Raw genomic sequence first — 15692 nt, forward strand, 5'->3', positions numbered from 1 at the left:
CTGAATATCTTTTTCTTTTGGCTTATCTAAGTCTTTGGTGCGCTGGATAAAATAAATTTTATCCAGTTTGATTGCGTTCTCTTTCTTTACAAACTGTACACGAGTTTGTGCTGCTTCTGCTTGAGCCCATGCAGTGGCTGCTGCAATGCTAACTGAAATCCTTGATGACCACGATGATTGCGATGTTCGTGATGAACGGGAACGCTCTGTCTATGATACTCATGGTTTCCTCTGCATTTTCCTTCACAGAGGCTGTAAGCTTCTCATCGTGGTTCATAGTGCAAATGTGACTGCAATCTTCTGCCATGTAACTTGATTTGCTTGTAGGATTAACATCTTTTACTGTACTGTTCTCACCGCATATGAAAATGTAATTTAACAGTCAGCTAAACTCCATCCATAAAGTACAGATGAATCCTCACTCATCTGTACTTAATGGATGGAGTTTGGCTGACTGTTAAATTGCATTTGCACATGTGAGGAGAACAGTACATCAATGAACTTAAATTTTTTTAATTACCTGTATTTGTTTAAGTTATTATTACTTAATCAAAACAAACCAACTGCAGTTTGATTGATATTATATTATTAGTTATCGGATTTTGCAAATTAACTCTTCATACATATATACACACACACACACATATATATTCAGTATATATATAATATATATTATACAGGCTATATAATATATATAATATTTGATTCCAATATTCAATATTATATATAATAGGCCTATAATATTCGATTCCAGTTTACTAGATTTGTAACATGATATTATTCTGTAGTACTGTTTTTCACCAATTTTGCAAGATAAAAGCAAGCACAGCACATTTAGTATCTTTACTATATGAAATTGTCTGACCAAATTATAAATATAAATATGAATACAAATACGATAAAAATACAACAAAAACAATAATAATAATTTGTTATGTGAAAATACAATGTATTTAATATGGACACTGTAGTATAAAATGCACCGTAGTATAAAATGAGTCCAAACATTTGGTATACTGGACGTTACATACATCACGTTTCCATTACAGAGCTATATATTTAAAAAAAATCACATTTAATATTGCCAATATTTTATAATGGAAAATACTGTATATAAGTTTTTTCTTTCCAGACAAGTTTGAAAAGTCCATACTTATCCATAGCTGACATATATTTAATATTCAATATATTTTTATATAATATATTATGTAAATTTAGAAGGTTGACAATATAGCATTTATACAAAGTTATTTTCTAGGCACTGAGAGGTCTATCTCGGTGATTTGCACACACAGCGGGGATGTTGCCTAGAGCACAGGCTGCATGGCAAGGTTATATGATTTAGTTTCAGATATATTCCCTTATTCTCACTCGCAATCACAATCACACATGCACACAAATCACGCAATTGAGAAGACATGGCCTATGTATAGGTATAAGTGTAGGTGTAAGACTAAGCTTTATTCACTTACACATGCACATGCAATCACACAGAAACAGCAAATAGAGATTATGCAATCCAATTTCACATGTCAGCAGTTTCTTCACAAGCATTAATATCTCCCTCTGTCTCTAGCTGTCTTCTCTGTCACGATAGGCTGTCCTAGGCTGCGCTGATGAAGATCTATTACACAACAGAGATTCACAACATGGCTTCTCAATTAGTAAGATACTGATTCCCTACAGCACTAGGCAACATGAAAAACCTTGACCCATCCGTACCCCACCAGAATGATTAAACATTAACCATTAATCTTTTCATCAAAACAACTAATTACTTTTCTTGTGTGCTGCATTGGTTCGATGCTAATCACATCAGAGGTGAGCGTGTGCGTCTACAGGGTTGGATTACAGTAAAGTTCCTCTCTGCTGCACGATTGCAGTCATTTAATAAGCGTGTAGGGAGAGTTGTACATTGTCAGTCGGCTTCATTAAATCAGTCCACACTGCCCTTGCATTCACAAGCAGCTGCTACTTCTGGGGAGCTGCTAATTGTGTGTGCTTGTGTTTGGCATTAATAACCAAGGAAGTCTGTTTGAAATAAATATATTTACTCATGTTGTTCCAAACTTGGATTTTGTCACTCTCCATGAGTACAAAAGGAGAAATTTCACATTTCTTTTTACCACAGAACAACAGCTCAAAGGAAACAACACTCATTCATACATCTACGTTCCAACTCTTTTGAAGCCATATGTATAGCTTTGTGGCATAGGCAAATTACCATTTAACAGGTTTAATAACAAATTAATTATTTAAGATATAATTATGTTACAGAGTAATGTGTTTATTATGGGCAAAATAGTATAGAATGCAACTCACCAAGTGTGCAGTACACTGAATGTTGTTTTTTTTTTCACTTCAAATTATTGCATGAGGAAATAAACAGCATATTTCAATGTTTTAATAACATTTTATAATGTTTTATACAACAGTTCTGATCCTTGAACTGATCCACTATCCACTTAATCTATCTTCGATCCACTTTCTGGTCCTCGAATCTGATTGGCTGAGAAGAGTGTGATATTCTAGTGATAACAGAACTCCAACCGTTTCACTGTTTGTATCACACCGCTCGCGGTATTTCTCACAAATTTTAGGCAAGAATGTACTTGTATAGACTTCAAATATGCAGTTTGTTAATAAAGATAACATCTAGTTGAAAATTTCCACTGCTACTCTTGTGATATTAATCACATGATGTACTCATTAATCACATTCTATAATGATGCATGCACAAAAATATATTTTAGGCTTTATTGGATTATTTAGAAAAACTTGCACTACCATTCAAAAGTTTGAAGTCAGTGAGATTTTTAAATCTTGATCAAAAATACAGTAAAAGAGTAATATTGTGAAATATTATTACGTTTATAATAATAATAATAATAATAATAATAATACTAATAATACTATAACATTTCCAGAACGTTTTCATTCATCGTTCCTGGCTGTTGGAATGAACTTCCCACCCCTATACAGAATGCTAAATCCCTGACAATTTTCAAGCAACATCTGAAAACTCATCTCTTCCATCATCACTTGACTTGAAAAAAAAACAAAAAAACAACAACTTTGCTTTCTTTCCTTAAAAAAGCTAGTATTTTAGCTAGTATTTACTCTGAACAATGCCTGAAACTTTGTATTGCAAGCACTCCCTGTGTCTATTTGCCTCTTTATAATGCTTATAGTATTCCTCATTTGTAAGTCTCTTTGAATTGTTGGACTGATCCAGTTCATCAATTCAACTCACTATTCTTGAATTAATAGCTCACTTTTGGAGAAGATTACAGCCAACTTGATTTTTTTTTTCATTCATTTATTAATTTATTTTTTTGATAGATGTAGTTACTATGTAATTAGATGAAAAGCAACATTCAGATAAAAAATAGCAGTGTGTAGGACTGGAGGGTGAGTAAATAAAGACAACATTTTCATTTTTGAGTAAACTGTCCCTGTAAGACACGTCTTGTCAAGAGTATTTCAAGTGTATTGTTTATGTCCCCTTCATTCACAGAATGGCCACGGTATAGGTTCATGTGACAATGTAATATAGAAATGATCATGAGAGGGTGTTTCTGTATTTGTATGTGTCCTCAGTTTGTGAGTATTTGTTTGTATAGCTGGAGACATGCTGAGTGACTAAGCGTAATGATTGTAGGTCCCTGCGGTGAGTGGTCTGTCCTGCCAGTGTGTGATAAGTAAGCCAGATCCCCAGATGCACACTCACTCTTTCTCTTCTCTCTTTCCTCTTTCTCTCTCTCTAAGGGGATCTACTGAAGAGAAGCTAACCGCTTCATGCATGCTCTCCTGATGCTGGCTAGCTTAAACAGGCCTGAAACAAAACCCAGGGGATACGCAGTCACACAAGAAACACGCACACACGGACTCTGTTTTTGGTTCACCTTACTAAGCTTTTGTGTCGGTATTTGATGCTAAACTTCAAATACCTGGTGCAGTATGCGTCATGTGGTACAGAAATCTCTGCATGACGGCACCCTATTAAAACTGAATTAAGCGAAACGAGGTGACATGATGCTATCAGAATGACCCCATGGCGGATCTAACAAAAAGAACACACCATAACCTCCAGAGGGATTGTAATTCCCAGAGTGCTCTGTGATCATATGGAAAGCCAGATGGTGCAGAACACAGATATCAAATAAGACATTTAATGAAGAATCTAACTAACAATGACTTTGTATGTGAAAGACAGTAAGCTAGCATGCTTGGAAAAAAAAGGGGTGATAAATTGTATTTTATGCTGAAAATTATTATTTTTATAGTCTTACACTAACATGAAAGTAACAAAAAATACCATTGCGCGGATTATATATATGATTTAATTTTTTTTTTTTCTTTCTCTGTATTATAAATGGCATTAGGCTAAATGTTTAATTTTCTTTTCATAAGGCCCACAACAATAGAAAGGAACTTGCAACACACTTCGGGGCAGAATACCTTTCAAGAGTGCTTCTATTTTTGAATGCAACCAATAATCTGTTGATTAATCTGTTTATCTTTAAATTTAGATTTCATTTTCTGTGTTTTATTTAAAGTCCCCCTGCTGCCACTTATTTAATCTCTCAAAACGCATCTTTAAACTACTACGTCTAGGACTACTTTGACTGATGAATTTGCATGTGAGTTGTCTTTAAAGCATATTAAAAACATCAGATAGACATGTAAACAACTTTAAAAACATGCTGATCTTTAGGCAAATGTAATTCCACATCCTGCCCCGATGTTGCCCTCCAAACAATGTGTTTGGTCTCTGTAGATTGTGCGGTTTTACTGTTTTCCACTTGAGGATGATGAAGTCATTTGGTCTTTAGACCCTGTAATCACGTTTGCATCGGCCTGTTGGATTCTTAATGCTGATTGGCTTTCTCACCTTTGTGGACCTTTACCTCCTCACCGTCTGATTGGCTTGTGTTGTTTTGTTGCGTTCCTATGACAATTAGCTGATGAGGGTCAGGGTGAATGAGGTTTTGCAACTGAGGACACTAACACACACACAAACACATTTTTGCACTTGTGAGAGGTAATTTGTTTTGGGTTATAATTATGTATGTGTGATGCTGATAATGTAAACTACCATCAAAATTGCACAAAAGATTTTGGTAACACTTTAGTTTAGTTACCAATACTCACTATTAACTAGTTGCTTATTAGCATGCTTATTATTAACATATTGGTTGTTTATTAGTAATTATAAAGCACATATTCTCCATGACCATATTCTACATCCCTAATCTTACCTTAACAGCTACCATGCTAACTATTAATAAGCAGCAAATTGGGAGTTTACTGAGGAAAAGTCTTAGTTAATGGCTTGTTAATGGTGAGAATTAAACCTTAAAATAAAATTTGACCAAGCTTTTTTAATGTTTTTTTTTTTTTTTTTAGTCAGTCAGTCTCTTATGCACAGCAAAGCTGCATTTATTTTAAAAACTGTAAAATTGTAACAAATATTATTAGAAATTAAAAATGTGTGAACTGTTTTCTATTTGATATATTTTAAAATGTTTTTTTGTGTGTGTGTGTGTGGAAACTATCATACTTTTTTTCAAGATTCTTTTTTTTTTTTTTTCGGAAATCAAAATAACAGCATTTATTTGAAACAGAAATCTTTTGTAACAATGTTACTGTCATTTTTGACCAATTTAATGCATCCTTACTAAATGAAATTGTCAATTCATTTCAAGATTTTTTTTTAATACTGGTCTCAGAACCCCATGTGCACTGGTCAATGCTTTGTTCACTTAACATAATACATCTATGCTAATTTCTATAACCTTAATCAGCCTAATTATGAGTAATTGTGATGTATACATGTTTGATTTTGAACCTGTCTTTCAATGAACGAAGCACTCAGTGAAATTGTATGTTATTGTTTGTATATGTGTGTGTGTGTGTGTGTGTAGGGCATTTTACACATAATTGAATGCAGCTCAGCTCCGGCGTTTCACACTTCAAAGAGCTTCCAGTTTGGCTGTCACAGACTCAACAGCTGGCAGATGAAACGTATTTTGGAGCACTCACACACAACGCTAAACACACACACAAGGACATATTTGGTGCTTCTGAGGAAATCTCTGAACAGTCAGACAAAGGCAGTTGAGTCAAAACAACGAAAGAGGTACACACAAGTTTAATCCTCACCACATACACCTATGATACATGACCCTCATTTTGAACCCTCACTCAACTGTGAAATAAGAGTCTTAGTCTTTTTGTTTCATCTAGACACATAAAACATTCTTTTTACACTCTGTTGCCTTTTATAATCTTTCAATTTGGTATTTAGATGATATACTAAACATCAATTCTCTTGGAACGTCACTCGGCTAATCAAGTTAGAGGACCGGAACTAACTGTTAAATAAACAAGTTTTTTGTCCAATCAAATGCTCTCTATATGAGAATGTCACTCCCCCTAATAGCACATACAGTATAGTGACTAAAAGTTACACTCTTTAAAATAAAGGTTCTTTATTGGCATCAAGGGTTCCACAAAGAACCTTTATTATCCATGGAAGCTTTTCATTCCACAAAAGGTTCTTTACAGTGGAAAAAGGTCCTTTTGATTATTAAAATGTTCTTCACACTAAGAAAAAATGGTTATTTTAAGAACTGTTCACTGAAAGGTTCTTTGGGTAACCAAAACTGCATGGTTCTTCTATGGCATCGCTGTGAAAACCCACACTGTTAAAAATTGCTGTTAATTTACGGCAGAATTTCAACAGTATAATCCTGTTATGTTCAAAAGCAGTACATTACTGTTTTTTTCGTTTTTGTGAAATGACGTAGACACAATATAACGGCATTCTACTGTATTTATAACTCGAAGGAAATAAAACATTACTATCCAGTATTTTTGTAAACTGCAGTGAGCACGCCGGGACTTTCATCCGTCTTGTTAACAGGTAAATTCCCCTTTGCTTTGCGCGATTTCATAGACAAAATACATTACATTTGCTACTGCAACTAATCTGTATAGTGGATATCGGAAGTGACACTATCTTTTATTTGCTCTTTTCAGTGATAAACGCGCCAAATGCGACATCATCGAGTGCAACTGGATTTCTGACTCTGTGACTCGGATTATATTATTCCCAATTACAGGGTGAGTTTCATTCGTTATGAGATAATTCCTATGCAAAGTTAAGTTTTCAAACACTGTTGCATTGAAATCACATCGATGTCTCTGTAACATGCTGAAATGGCCGGTGTTGTTTGCTAATAGGCTATCAGTTTGCAGAATTTGCTAACGCGTTAAACCTCCACTGTTTGAAAAAAACAAACGAACAAACTCAAAATTTCGGTGTCATTGTGATTGCAAATTTGGGTAAGCATGTTCTTGTATGACATGCTTATTCTAAGGGGGATTTTTACTGTTGTGCTTATATTGTTTTTATGTTGGTTATGTTTTTGCATCAATCCATGTTGGTTTTGTATTTAAAGTGATAGAATACTTATTAGCTGGATTTCTGAATTGGAAATCATATGCTTGGAGCACTTAAAAATGTAAACACGAAAGCTAAGTATGAGAACCAATGTTTTCATGTGTAAAGCTAGCATGTTTGAAATTGAGTTTTTATTTACCATGCACTTGTGTGGACTTTCAGTGGATGGGCTTTCTTTGTTGTCTGAATATAAATGAAAATAAATTTTACAATACACAATTTACAGTATACACATTTTGACTTAAAGGTCTGTCCAGACCAGTCCATGTTGAAATGCTTTTCTTATGTTAGAAGTGCTGAACTCTGTGACTGTTTACAATGATTTTAGTTTTCTTTGCATTCAATTGTAATCTGGCAATGTCAAATTAATGTTATGTCAATGCTGAAATTAAATGTGAATTAAATTAAAACATTAAATGTGTTTTTCTTTTTAAAGGTTCAGGTGAAACACCAGGAAGAAGAATCCAGCACTGGATGATCAGCCTTGAGGAGCACATCATTTGTGAGGGCATCCAGCCAGCTTTTCTGTCTGGGCTTGCAGCTGATTTTTCTACTTACAACAATTTCAATCTTCAATACCAAGCTGAAGACGCATGCATGTTGGAAATTATTCAAAGGTTAGATACTTGGATGCATACATTCAATTCACTTCACATTTTATTTCTATATCACTTTTACAATACATATATTTTTAAAGCAGCTATACAGAAAATGTATGTTTCATTGAAACATTTGGCCCTAATAAACAGGGAATAGCATCAAATAGAGAAATTTCCTATCAAATATTTGAGCCCCAGTGAGCAGTAGGTGAATGTCAAGGAAATAAAATGTCTATCGGTGGTGAGGCGTTGGTGGAAACCTTGAAAGGAAGCAGATTCATCTAGGACCCATCCTTCATCATTAAAATGATGATCATGTGCATATGTTACAGTTCTGTCAGACATGGCTAAAATAGTAGGGTATAAGATGTGTTATGTCAATGCTTGAACAAAGAGATATCTTTAATCTAGACTGAAACACATCATTCAGTCCAAAAGATCTGAGTGTTGGAGCTTCTTAAGAAAGCTTTCCTTTCCTGACAAAGTAAAGTGAAGTGTTCTTGATACAAGAATATAATTTTATATACTTTTAATATTTATATGTTATCCGTGAGTACCCTTTTTGGCAACACTTTAGAATAGGGAACACTTATTCACCATTAACTACGACTTTTCCCTCAATAAATTCCTAATTTTCTGCTTATTAACAGTTAGTAAGGTAGTTGTTAAGTTTAGGTATTGGGTAGGATTAGGGATGTAGAATAAGGTCATGCAGAATAAGGCATTACTATGTGCTTAATTAGTGCTAATAAATGGCTAATAGTCTAGTAATATGCTAGCTAATAAGCAACTAGTTAAGAGACCCTAAGATAAAGTGTTACCATCTTTTTTTCCCCTCCACACTAATTCTAAACACACACATTTGTTTTTCAGGTGGTTCATCGAGATAAATCCGGAAAAGGGACCAGGGCTGGAGGAGTCATATCAAAGTGGACGGGGAAGGTCACCCAGAAAAAGAAAACCGTGAACCCTCGTGTCTGCAGTCTACTTAAAAAAATTTATGGATTTTGAGTTGGACTTTATACAAGTATTACACACCACAGACCACACACTCACATCACACACACACGTTTGTTTTTGTGAAAAGTGGGGACATCCCATAAGCGTAATGGTTTTTATACTGTAAAAACTGTATGTGCTATTGCCCTACACCTAAACCTACCCTTTACAGCGAACTTTGTGCTATTTCAGATTTTCAATACACTCCATTTTGTGTGATTTATAAGCCTTTTGAAAAGTGGGGACATGGGGTAATGTCCTGAAAAGTCACCTGCTCCTTGTAATACCTGTCATTACACAAATTTATGTCCTCATTTGTCACAAAAATGTGCGTGCACACACCCACACACACAGTCTCTTGATCTCTATTTTTTCAGGTATTCATTAATTTCTATTCACTCAAAAACATTTACTCAGGTGTTCTCTAAGTTTTTCACTTAATCTTTGTGTCCAGAGTTATTTTTTTGGACAGCCTGCATGACCTATTAGAATTAATTGTTAAAGAGTTAAAGCAATTTATTTATCATTTATACAGCTGAAATGTACATTTATTGTCATAAATGTAATAAGCTTTGGGCTTTATTTTACAATTTTTTTCATTTTGTACCAATGTTCTGTAAGTCAGAATCTGATTTGGGGAATATGTTGAGTTTATTTCTGTTATGACCACTTCTTCCCCTTAAATTTCAATTATTGTCTTTAATGTTTTTTCTAAGAAAGTTTTTTTTTTTTAATAAAGCAAAACAAGTTTTGAATCAACACTTTAAAGCTGCTTTACTTGTGTTACATTTCAAGTCACTATTTCAAAGGGTACAAATATATATTAAAAACCAAGAAGAAAATGTTGTCCTTTTTACTAGCAGGCCATTATTCAATAGCGTACACAATGGCATAGTATATTTGTATTGTAGTTTACACATTGTTTGTTTAGTTGTGAAGAAGAGCAAAAAAAGTATTTGCGAAAACAGTAGTCAACTGTAAATTTCACCAACAGTAAGACACAGTTAATTTTACAGTTCCTTGCTGGCAACCAAGCTGCCAGTTATTTACTGTTTTTTAACAGGACAATTTTTAACAGTGCACTTTTGGAACCTTTATTTTTAAGAGTGTATAGTCTATTGGCTATTTAAGTATGATATGTCTTGCTCTAACTTGTTTCAATAGGAAATATGTCAGTAAAAATAAGAACATTGCATTGGTTAAATCATTTATTGGGTTATAGGTTTAGTCATTCACACTCAGAGACACACTGCTTAGTAGTATTAGGAATGAATCAGTCACGTAGTTGATGGTCACACTTGAGCAACAAACTGCACTCATAAAGAACCGTCAGCATGAATCTATTGTGTTTAGCATACAAGGCATGAAACCATACTACATTTACCGTGAAATTATAAAACCAGCCATTATGTACTTGTGTCTCACTTGAAGTGGCACTTCAGCTGATGTGCTAACCCAAGCTAAGTGGTGTACACAGGACAGTTTAATTATATCTCTGACTTGTGCTGTGATAAAACCTTTAGCCTCCATTGTGTGGAATTGCTAGAATGAGAAAAGCCCACTACGTTGAACTGACATAGTCGGCAATTTCTAATAGAAACCATTGTTACACTGCTTTACACAATAACACACAGATGCATATGGACACACTTACAAACAGCAAAAGCAGCCACCAGGGATAAATGTTATTTCCAGCATGCATCATTGTGTGGGGGCGAAGTTATGAGAAGACCTTTATGTTAGGGCTAAATAAAAGGGATGATATTTATCTTGTTTTCCATTCATCCTGACACTTTGCTTTCAGCAAGCATTTAAGACATCATTTAAAATTAATCTTATAGACACATTTAGAAACTCGAGGCGCTGATTAACAGTAGGTTTTTTCAACGAGTAAATCACCATAAATTCATAATTGATTTAAACTAATGTTACAACCCACCCCACCAACACTTACAGCACACTCCTTTAGTATGTTAAAGGTTTTAAGTTGTAACAACAGCCCTCCTTGTATTTTTACACCATTTGGGGCTAAGTTTTTTAAAATACATTAAATTGAATCAGATAAATATGGTAATAAAGTCACTATTGTGTGATATAAAGACACTATTGTGAGATGTGAATTCTAACTGGGAGATATAAAGTAACTGTTGTAAAATATAAATTATTTTTTAAAGATATAGAGTCACAATTGTAATATATTGAAGTCAAACTGTGAAATATTGCGAGATATAAAGTTGTGCGATACAAAGTCACTATTGTGAGAGATAAAGTCACAATTAAAAAGATATAGTCACAATCAAAAATATATATCACAGTTAAAATATATTGACATCAATCTGTAAAGTCTATATTGTGAGATATAAAGTCACTATTATAACATATTAAAGTCAACTTATAGCCAGAGATATTGCCACTATTGTGCAATATATTGTCATAAATGGGAGACATAAAGTCACAATTGTAAGATATTAGAGACAATCTGTTAGATATAAAGTCACTATTGTGAGATATGAAGTCACAATTATAAGATAAAAATTAAAGTAAAATTGTGAGATATTAAAGTAAAATGAGATATTGTGAGGTAGAAAGTGACTATTGTAAGATATAAAGTCACTATTGTGATATAAAGTCATAACTGGGAGATACAAAGACAAATTATGGAATATTGTGAGATATAAATTAAATATTGTGAGAGCTGACATCACAATTATAATCAGATTTAATTGATTTAAAGATATTAAATCAAATTGTGAGATATAAAGTCACTATTGTTATATTTAAAGTCATACCTGGGAGAGATAAATTCACTATTGTGAGAGATAAAATTACAATTAAAATATACTGACATCACTCTGCGAGATATAAAGTCTATATTGTGATATATAAAGTCACTATTATAAGACTTATAAGTCAGAGGTATTAGTCATATATAGGCATAATTGGGAGACACAAAGTCATAATTGTAAGTTATTAGAGTCACTCTATAAGATATTAAGTCACTATTGTGAGATATGAAGTCACAATTATAAGATAAAATGAAAATCAAATTGTGAGATAAAGTACAATTGTGAGATATTGTGAGATATAAAGTCACTGTTGTGAGATATTAAGTCACTATTATAAGATGTGAAAGTCAAATTCTGAGATATTGTAAAATATAAAGTCACTATTGTGATATAAAGTCATAATTGGGAGATAAGAAGACTAATTTTGAAATATTGTGAGATATAAAGTAAATTGTTATGGAGTAACTGAAGCGAGAAGCATGCGGATCTATTTGCAAAGCTTTATTACTAAACATGGTCGACACAGGCAAGTTTCGGACAAATGGCAAACAGGTATATAGAGGGCAAGACAGAAGAGTACTCAAGTAAACAGGCGTGGATCGATCGATCGATCGCGAACGTAACAAGACGAGAGAGCAATCCATTACAGACAAGCGATCAGGAAACAGACAATCAGGCAAAACTAGAAGTAACCAGACTGACTAGAGCAATGAACTAGACAAAACTCTGACAATAAACTGGCTCCATAAAGTACTATCACTAGGAGAGCAATAAACGCAGACAATACTCGGCGATTTGAGAAGGATCTAAGTGGGTGTTATATAGCATGTGTAATTGACTACAGGTGTGCGTGTGATTAATGAAATAGCATGTGGGAAATGTAGTCCAAGGTAACATGAAACAGTCTGTGTAGTGTGAGAGTCAATATATTGGAAGGGCGACCTCTGGTAGCAATCGGACGGAAGGCCACGGACCAGATTCGTGACATAAATATTGTGAAATCCCAAGCCACGATTATAAGATAGCCTATTAAAGTCTTGTTATATATAAAATCAGTATTGTTATATAATGTCATAATTGGGAGATATAAAGTCACTATTGTGACTTAAGTCACTATTATAAGATATTGAAGTTAAATTGTGAGATATTGTGAGATATAAAGTCAAAATTATATGATATCATTATCAATGTTACAAATAAGAGAAAAACAAAAAGTTATAGTTACTGACACTAAATGTGTTACAACACACCCCAGTTTCATTGACTCAGTCGACACCTACAGCCCATTTACATCAGGAACTCCAAATGAATCTTCTGTTTCCTTCTCTCTCTCTCTCTCTTCCCCCATCTTGCTTTGTGCCTTAGTGAGCTATAGGGTCACAGAGGTCAACGAGTGTGTGTAAGGAGATAGGACCTATAATATTTTTTCTCCACTGATATAAGCACACACACTCACGCACACACTCAGTGTTGCAAACACACTTGAAATGCCAAAATGCTAATGCTAACATTTACTGCGACGCTGTGGGACTGGGCTGTTCAAACGTGTGAGGGAGATCTGAGGTCAAGAAGGAGATTAAACATTCTCAGTGCATCTCACGCCGTGTATGTGTGTGTCTGTGTGCATGTGTTTTCTAGTACACTCTCAATCTAACACATGCTGTTATATTTCACAGGTAGAAGCAGAAGGTCATTTTGCTGTACAGCCACATGCTATATTTTTCACTTGATTATAGAACATGTGTCAGACGAACGGGGCTATAATAGGTTTTTGCCTCTTCCACCTGCAAGAGCTGTTTCTCTTTTCTCACTTCACCAGTAGTGTCCATCTCTCACTCCCCTGCTATCTCTCTGTCTAAAAGCAGGCTAATATAGGCCTGATAAGAGTCTCAGTTCATTCTCACATCCCACTGGAATCCTGAGGGACAGAGGTCAATAATCACTCTCACTGGATCTCCCCTGTGTGGTACACATACCTCAGACTGCAAGCTTTCATCTCTTCCACTTACTTCCTCTTCCCTGTCACTACATTCTAACTGAAATGTCGCAAGGGAATAGTGTGCAATAGTTATTCTGAAACTTGAGTAAATATAGGCCTACATGTGATTTGCACCTTTTACTTGTGCGATCTTCGGTCAATTTGGAAATTTTCAAAATCGTAACTTTATCGGAATGGTACGAAACTTGGTGACTTTTATGGAACTTGGTATGTGAACACACCCAAAAATTGATGGCATGATTCGAAAAAAAAAATAGTCACACTAGTCAATAGTCAAAAATGACCTACCATAGGAAATGAATGGGAAATGAAAATACAGAATTTTTTTGTCCTCCACGATGCAGAAAAAAAAATGCACAGCAATGAAGGGGTGAAACTCTAAAACATCTGGAGTGCAAAATCAACACACCCCCTCAACCCCCCCCCCCATGAACTGGTGTGCTGTAATGGCCAAGACTATGTATTTGCATGCATCACAAGAGACTGATCACTTCACTTATAATGTGCACTATATGGTGATGACGTAGAAGGACTACGTGACTGTGAAATGAGAACCCCCCACGGATGATAAATTCGCTCTGCCTTCTTGTTATTATTTTGTCTTTACTTTTATTTGTAACGCCAAGAAAGAGTTAATCTCTCATGTATGAGAAGAGCGCGCTGTCGAATACCAACCATTAAATGTGTGGGACACCAACTTTTCGTTTTCCACCTCTTTCATTTCATGGATTTAACGAGTTATCCAGGTCAGAGTGTTACAATTGGTGCCCGAACAACTGAAGCTGGATCTGTCATCTATGTGGAATCTGTGGCGATAAAACCCTAAAACTACGAGAGTTGGGGAACTGTGAGAGTGTTCAATCAACATCGTTGGAGCTAGTGAGATTAGCTCATTAACGCTGGGTGCCATGTGTGCGAGGAACGCCTGTATTTCTGCGTGAGTGGATTACGCAACTTTTCTTTAATGTGATGAAAACAGCGGATTACTTTTTACATTTGATTACTACAGAAGATTTTGTGCTTCATCGGACATTTTGATATCGAATTACAAGCTGATTGGTGACGTTTTTTTAAATGGTTTGATTGGGGACAAAGGATTATTTTGCTTTTTGAGGGAGTGATCTAATTGCAAATTTTTCCTTGCCTGTTTCCCAAGTGCAGACTGACATTTTTTTTATAACCTTCCTGGGATATTTCAAGCACAGATTTTGTGTGTGTGCGTTGAACTTGACTGCCCAAGTGAATAGCAAAGATTTTTTTTTTCAAAGACTGTTCGTGGTTCATTTTGGTGCATGGGAACTGCGTTTTGAACACTTTGAGGAGACAATACACCTGTTGGAACAGTTTTCTTTTTCTTCATCGTGAGCTGAATTTACTTCCGCTGGACTGAAGAGTAATTTTTAACTTTGGGCATATTTGCGTGGTCAGATGACTTAAAAACATTTTTATTCAATTTAAAGAAAAATATTCTCTTACTCTGGGTCTATTGAGGTAAATTTTTTTTACTAAGCTCATGTAAAAGAGACGGTGAAAAGGTTTTACTACCATTACCAACTTAAAAGGATTGTTGATGCGAGATTGTTGAATTTTGTTGCTGATTTTATTGGTGTGTGCATTTTAATAGCAGTTTATATTTTTCTGGGTTACATTTAGAATTTTTACAATTGTTATGCTGCTGTTTATGTGAATGCACGTTTACTGTGATGGTTACCAAAGTCTCTTTAAGACAAGTCATGTCGTTTAGTGGCCATCTTTGAAACGCCTCTCGGGCATGCAAGTCAACAACTGTATCATAAATGTTGTTTCTTTTGCTCAAATAGCGTCATAAAAAGCTTATTTTT

The 15692-nt window shown here is 34.7% G+C and overlaps 1 long non-coding RNA gene across 1 annotated transcript; it reads left to right on the forward strand.

Annotated features, from left to right (window-relative positions):
* Positions 1-6585: 6585 nt before the first annotated feature.
* On the forward strand, positions 6586-10118 carry LOC131536316 (uncharacterized). The gene is made up of 3 exons (XR_009269912.1): positions 6586-7128; positions 7905-8085; positions 8941-10118. It is a non-coding gene; the product is annotated as an uncharacterized LOC131536316 (long non-coding RNA).
* The last annotated feature ends 5574 nt before the right edge of the window (positions 10119-15692 follow it).

The sequence above is a fragment of the Onychostoma macrolepis genome, chromosome 03 (genome assembly GCF_012432095.1).
Source record: "Onychostoma macrolepis isolate SWU-2019 chromosome 03, ASM1243209v1, whole genome shotgun sequence".
Taxonomy (NCBI): domain Eukaryota; kingdom Metazoa; phylum Chordata; class Actinopteri; order Cypriniformes; family Cyprinidae; genus Onychostoma; species Onychostoma macrolepis.